Consider the following 7,166-nt stretch of genomic DNA (forward strand, 5'->3'; position numbering starts at 1 on the left):
ATCCACTCTGCAGCCTATGGAGGACTCCATGCTGGAAAATGCTGGAGCAGTTCATGAACTGCAGACCATGGGAAAGACCCACAATGGAGAAGGTCATGGAGGACTGTCTCCTGGGGATGGAACCCCACACTGCAGTAGGGGAAGAATGTGAGGAGGAAGGAGCAGCTGAGACAGTGCATGACAAACTGACTGCAATCCCCATTCCCTGTTCCCCTGTGCCACTCCGGGGGAGGAGGTAGAGAAACTGGGAGTGAAGTTGAGCCAAGGAAGAAGGGATGGGTGAGGGAAAGGTGATTTTAGATTTGTTCTTATTTCTCATTATCCTTCACTAATTTGATTAGTAATAAATTAATTTAACTTACTCTGAGTCGAGTCTGTTTTGCTCATAGTGGTAATCGTTCAGTGATCTCCCTGTCCTTACCTCGACCCACGAGCCTTTTGTTATATTTTCTCTCCCCTGTGCAGTTGAGGAGAGGGAGTGACAGAGCAGCTTCGTGGGCACCTGGTGGTCATCCAAAGTCAACCCGCCACAGTGGAACACACAGACTTTTGCTAATAAGTGACATGGATGGTCCAAATATCTCATCAATAGAGATGTTGAGATGACATCACTTTTACGGGAGCAAACACAGCTCTGCAAAGGATGCCAAGGCTGTAGTTGTCCATGGAGGATGGTGGGAGAGATTAAAGAAGAGAAAGCAAGCTGGAGGATAGATGTACCTGACTACCATGGTTTAGCCCCAGCTGGCAACTAGGACCATTCAGCCATTGACTTGCTCACCCCTGCCCTCCCCAGTAGGGTAAGGAGAAGAGGGAGAAATAAGAAAAAAAACTCCTGAGTTGAGACAAAGACAGTTTAATAGAACGGTAATGGAAGAGAAAATAATAATAATGGTACAGGAATATACAAAATTGTGATGCAATACAGTTGCTCATTACTTGATGATCAATGGCCCAGCTTGTCCCCATCAGTGATCCCGGATTTCTGTCCCTGGCCAACCCCCATTTATATACTGAGCATGACGTCGATGGTCAACTTGTTTTGTTTATGCTCCCTCTCTGTTTCTGTGGGACGCTGAAGAAGTCCTTGACTTAATATAAACATTACTCAGCAACAACTAAGACAATGTGTATTACCAATATTATTCTCATGCTAAATCCAAAACACAGCAGCTACTAGAATAAAAATTAACTCTAGCCCATCTGAAACCAGGACACTGACATAGCTGTTTGATGTGCTCTAAAAGAACCTGTCAGTAAAAGGAACTGCAAGATGCATGTTTCTTTCTTTACACTTTTCTTTCTTTATACCTAATTTAGTAACACCCCTAAGATTGCCCTTTTCTAGGAGTGCCAGGAAAAAAATACAGCCAGTGGCTGTGATTTTTGCGTGTTCTGTACTTGGTTTGTTATGCTTTGATCTGTTTCGCAAATCTTGCAAAAAGTAGGTTGTCCCTTTTTCTAGATCCCGAATCATTAGCGATAAACGACTAATTCCTTCTTTCTGGCCCTACCTGTGCACTTCAACAGGTGTGTAGCCACCAGACCTCCACCAGAAATGTCTGCCATCAGTTCTTTACTTCTCAAACCCCTGTCTCCCACTGGGAAATCCCAGTATTTTGCCTGTTAAATTCTCAATTTTCTCTAGCGGTAAGTACCAGGATCTCTAGCTGTAACATCTGATAATGAGTATAATTCAATAAAATTTTTTACAATGAGGGTGGTGAGACACTGGAACAGGTTGCCCAGAGAAGTTGTGGATGCCCCATCTTCTGAAGTGTTCAAGGTCCAGTTGGATGGGACTTTGAGCAACCTAACCTACTGAGAGATGTCCCTGTTCCTGGCAGGGAGGGGCTGAACTAGATGATCTTTAAAGGTCCCTTCCAACACAAATCATTCTATGATTCTATGTTTTCAAGTACACTATATGTCACTGGAACATGTTTGGAGTACAAATCACAGAAGCTGTGCCAAATGCATGGTCAGATGCATATCTGCCCAGCAGCCCATGGTGAAGACCATGGTGATGCGGGTTGTTCCACTGAAGCCCATAGAGGTCCACAATGGACCAGATATCCACCTGCAGCCCATGGTGGTCCATGGTGGAGCAGATATCCACTCTGCAGCCTATGGAGGACTCCATGCTGGAAAATGCTGGAGCAGTTCATGAACTGCAGACCATGGGAAAGACCCACAATGGAGAAGGTCATGGAGGACTGTCTCCTGGGGATGGAACCCCACACTGCAGTAGGGGAAGAATGTGAGGAGGAAGGAGCAGCTGAGACAGTGCATGACAAACTGACTGCAATCCCCATTCCCTGTTCCCCTGTGCCACTCCGGGGGAGGAGGTAGAGAAACTGGGAGTGAAGTTGAGCCAAGGAAGAAGGGATGGGTGAGGGAAAGGTGATTTTAGATTTGTTCTTATTTCTCATTATCCTTCACTAATTTGATTAGTAATAAATTAATTTAACTTACTCTGAGTCGAGTCTGTTTTGCTCATAGTGGTAATCGTTCAGTGATCTCCCTGTCCTTACCTCGACCCACGAGCCTTTTGTTATATTTTCTCTCCCCTGTGCAGTTGAGGAGAGGGAGTGACAGAGCAGCTTCGTGGGCACCTGGTGGTCATCCAAAGTCAACCCGCCACAGTGGAACACACAGACTTTTGCTAATAAGTGACATGGATGGTCCAAATATCTCATCAATAGAGATGTTGAGATGACATCACTTTTACGGGAGCAAACACAGCTCTGCAAAGGATGCCAAGGCTGTAGTTGTCCATGGAGGATGGTGGGAGAGATTAAAGAAGAGAAAGCAAGCTGGAGGATAGATGTACCTGACTACCATGGTTTAGCCCCAGCTGGCAACTAGGACCATTCAGCCATTGACTTGCTCACCCCTGCCCTCCCCAGTAGGGTAAGGAGAAGAGGGAGAAATAAGAAAAAAAACTCCTGAGTTGAGACAAAGACAGTTTAATAGAACGGTAATGGAAGAGAAAATAATAATAATGGTACAGGAATATACAAAATTGTGATGCAATACAGTTGCTCATTACTTGATGATCAATGGCCCAGCTTGTCCCCATCAGTGATCCCGGATTTCTGTCCCTGGCCAACCCCCATTTATATACTGAGCATGACGTCGATGGTCAACTTGTTTTGTTTATGCTCCCTCTCTGTTTCTGTGGGACGCTGAAGAAGTCCTTGACTTAATATAAACATTACTCAGCAACAACTAAGACAATGTGTATTACCAATATTATTCTCATGCTAAATCCAAAACACAGCAGCTACTAGAATAAAAATTAACTCTAGCCCATCTGAAACCAGGACACTGACATAGCTGTTTGATGTGCTCTAAAAGAACCTGTCAGTAAAAGGAACTGCAAGATGCATGTTTCTTTCTTTACACTTTTCTTTCTTTATACCTAATTTAGTAACACCCCTAAGATTGCCCTTTTCTAGGAGTGCCAGGAAAAAAATACAGCCAGTGGCTGTGATTTTTGCGTGTTCTGTACTTGGTTTGTTATGCTTTGATCTGTTTCGCAAATCTTGCAAAAAGTAGGTTGTCCCTTTTTCTAGATCCCGAATCATTAGCGATAAACGACTAATTCCTTCTTTCTGGCCCTACCTGTGCACTTCAACAGGTGTGTAGCCACCAGACCTCCACCAGAAATGTCTGCCATCAGTTCTTTACTTCTCAAACCCCTGTCTCCCACTGGGAAATCCCAGTATTTTGCCTGTTAAATTCTCAATTTTCTCTAGCGGTAAGTACCAGGATCTCTAGCTGTAACATCTGATAATGAGTATAATTCAATAAAATTTTTTACAATGAGGGTGGTGAGACACTGGAACAGGTTGCCCAGAGAAGTTGTGGATGCCCCATCTTCTGAAGTGTTCAAGGTCCAGTTGGATGGGACTTTGAGCAACCTAACCTACTGAGAGATGTCCCTGTTCCTGGCAGGGAGGGGCTGAACTAGATGATCTTTAAAGGTCCCTTCCAACACAAATCATTCTATGATTCTATGTTTTCAAGTACACTATATGTCACTGGAACATGTTTGGAGTACAAATCACAGAAGCTGTGCCAAATGCATGGTCAGATGCATATCTTGCAGCTGCACAGCATGCTTCTATTTAGCATGCTACATAGTGTGCTTGTCATTTAGCACAGGATATTCATGACCATGACACCATGAGAACTTGCTACTTGTCCTTTTACTCCTCCTTTATTGGAAAAACTTTGAATCTACAAGTCCACCTAGGCAGGCTCTAGGCATCTTTCTCTCTGCAGATTTATGAAAATCAGCTTGGACAAACATCTCCCAGTCTTGGGTCTTGCCTCACTCCAAGATGGGCCAGACAATTTATTGAGGTTTCTTCCAATATGACATTTCTTGGAAAGTATCACTTGCTCTAAGATACCAGAGAGGGAATATATGAAAATACAGGGCAAGATGCTAGACTTTCCACTTCTACATTCTCTCTTCAATACAAAGGTTTTACAAAAGTATTTAGTTGTGGGAGTATCTCCTTTTCCTGTACACTGCCATGGCTGTGATGGGATATGGTCTTTATTATAAAAATTATCATGGCAACCCAAAATGACGAAGGAGAGCTAAAGGCACTTTTGTGGCAGGTAGGATTGTGTGTGTGTGTGTGTATCTGTATAATCTATTGTACATATATTCAGGGTACCATCCCAGTTCTATGTAATGTAACCTGTAAGATGCCCCACTGCATATATTTCATGTTATTGGTGTGAGTAGTCATATTAGTAAGGATGAACATGCTTTCTAAAATTTCCAATGTAAACATGATATAGGAGAGAAGAAATGGAGACACAAACTCACAGTGAAATTAATATGATTACCTGAAAAAGCACTAGTCATGACCAAGCCTCTTTTGTCAAAATTTCTGTAAGCTGCACAACTTAAGTTAAAGAGAAAGCAGAAAGTGCATATTTAGTTGCGGGTTTTGCACAGAGATCCTTCTCAGACATAAGATACCATGAAAGAAGTAACAATAATTGGGAAAAAAAAAAAAAAAAGAAAATAAAATGCAAATCTATTCCTAAACAATATTGGAAGTGACCTGTGCAGGCAATAATTTACTGATGGATTTCTGTCTGAATTTATTTTTCTGCCTTATATCATATCTGATCATATCTGTCTTTATATATTTATTTTCTGAAAAGACTTTATGACCAGGATTTTAATAGCACATTCATATCCTAAGCAACTAAGAAGGGAAATCTTTTTATTAAATTACACTGTGTATGTTAAAGTCTCCTTATCTCCTTTACAATTCCTAGCAAATAACCACGACAAAAAATGGATGAAAATTTTTTCACCAAGAAAGGCCCAAAGGTTCTTGGTCCTTCCATTACAGTGTCAGCAAGAATAAAGATAGAAACCCACCAGTTTCTAGGTTCTTTCCTCATTTGTTATGAAAGCAAAAATACAGTAAGTGGAGTTGCTAATTTTAAGAATTTCCTGACAGGGTTAAATTCTAATCTTACTCCATTAACATGTCTTGTCTTCTATGACTACATATTGCAGAAGAATTTTCATTATATAACACTGCATGAATAAAATTTTCGGTCTTTCTTTGAAAAGCAAGTACAAAACATGGTCAGTATTACCCTAATTAGGAGAGAAAAAATAAGGTAGCATAAACCTTGGTCCTGCAACACAGAGCTGTATGAGTTGATCTTTGAGCTCATAAAGCTTCTTGATGGAATAAGTGTGTTTTAGTATGACCTAAAGGATATTCCCATATCAATCCCTTTTCCCATAGCCAGACTTTTGTCATAGCTTGGTCATAAATGGACTTTCAAGGTAATCATTGTATTTAAAAAGTTCTGTCCATGCTGCCTCTTAAACAACCCTCTTCTAATTTGATAGTTTCAGCAAAGTTACCTTATTTTGGACACGCACATAATCATTATTAATGCTCTGCTCCACTACTCCCTGGAGCAACAAACCTACCTCTGGGAGACGGCACTATCCATGGAATGACTGCATTGGTCACTGACCCCATTTTGTGCCCAGGCTCCTCTGTCCCACCGACGCCACCAGCGCAGAGCTGCACAGTTAGTACTTCCCCAGATTGGAGCAAAGAATCATACGCTGTGGAGCGCAGCCTCAATTAAGGGCCAAGTGCTGTTCTCCCGCAAGAACCCTTGTTTGATTTGGTTGTTCTCCAGCCCCCTGCATGTAGGGCTTCCCTGGGATGGGCGCTTGGGTGGCCATGGCTGGTGGCGGTCAGCACCAGGGAACAAGGCTGGCTGTTTTCCTTTGGAAAATGCACTCCTGCCACTATGTCCCCCCAGTTTGGTGGGGAGTGGCGGTGAGGCCTTGGTGTGGGTGTCTTCCAACAAACATGGGGAGGCAGCCCTTACTGCCTGGGGCCCTGAGGCCACCTTTTTTGCATTACACACACACACCACGCAGCCTCACGGTGACCCACCCGGCTTTAAGAGCCTAAGCATGGCTTCACCCCTTCCTCCCTACAGGTAACGTCGGTCTCCAAGGCAGCCCCGGGCTCCCTCCATGTGCCAGGGCCAAGGGCAGGCACCGCCACCCCCGCCATGGTGAGCGATGGCGCGAGTACCACCACAGCCACCGAGGTGGACGACAGGTACAGGGGCTGCTGCCATGGTGTGCAATGGCACAGGTACTGCCACACCATCCGCCGTAGCCGGGGGTGGTGGCACAGGTACCGCAGCACCCGCCATGGCGGGGAGCGGTTCCTCTGGGGGGCCCGGCGGCCGCCATGGCGGGCGGCGGCACCGGGCGTAGCAGCTGGAGTGCGTCAGCGGCGAGGGGCGGGGAGGCCGCCGGGGGAGATATCAGGCGCCGGGCGGCAGGACCGAGCGAAGCCAGAGGTGAGCCGGGAAGCGCCGTGATCGCTGTCAGGGAGCGCGCCCGCTTGCCATCGCCGCCTCCTCCTCCATACATCCCCGCGCCGCCGCCCGCGTCCCCGCCCGCCGCCGCGAGAAGCAGCCCGGCCGCCTGAGGTGAGGCGCGGCTAGGCGTGAGGGGTAACCTGCCGGGGCGTCCCGCTTCTCCGCGTAACCCAGCCGGGCCTGGCCGGGTGGGTGGGAGGGCGGGCTCGGGGGGCGCCCGCAGACGCCGGCAGAAGGGAGGCAGGCCCGGCCCTGCCCGC

General features: G+C 45.7%; 1 protein-coding gene across 4 annotated transcripts in view; it reads left to right on the forward strand.

Moving 5' to 3' along the window:
• The first annotated feature begins 6,841 nt into the window (after positions 1-6,841).
• Positions 6,842-7,166, forward strand: part of LOC106901933 (soluble lamin-associated protein of 75 kDa-like) — a 38,511-nt gene continuing 38,186 nt past the window's right edge. For 3 of the 4 annotated variants that reach the window (XM_014965019.1, XM_014965023.1, XM_014965022.1), the window contains exon 1: positions 6,847-7,017. The gene's annotated coding sequence lies outside the window, so the exon portion shown is untranslated. Of the gene's footprint in view, positions 7,018-7,166 lie in introns of all 4 variants that reach the window. The other variant, XM_014965021.1, reaches the window with a different exon arrangement.

Source organism: Calidris pugnax, unplaced genomic scaffold (genome assembly GCF_001431845.1).
Source record: "Calidris pugnax isolate Ruff unplaced genomic scaffold, ASM143184v1 scaffold273, whole genome shotgun sequence".
NCBI lineage: Eukaryota > Metazoa > Chordata > Aves > Charadriiformes > Scolopacidae > Calidris > Calidris pugnax.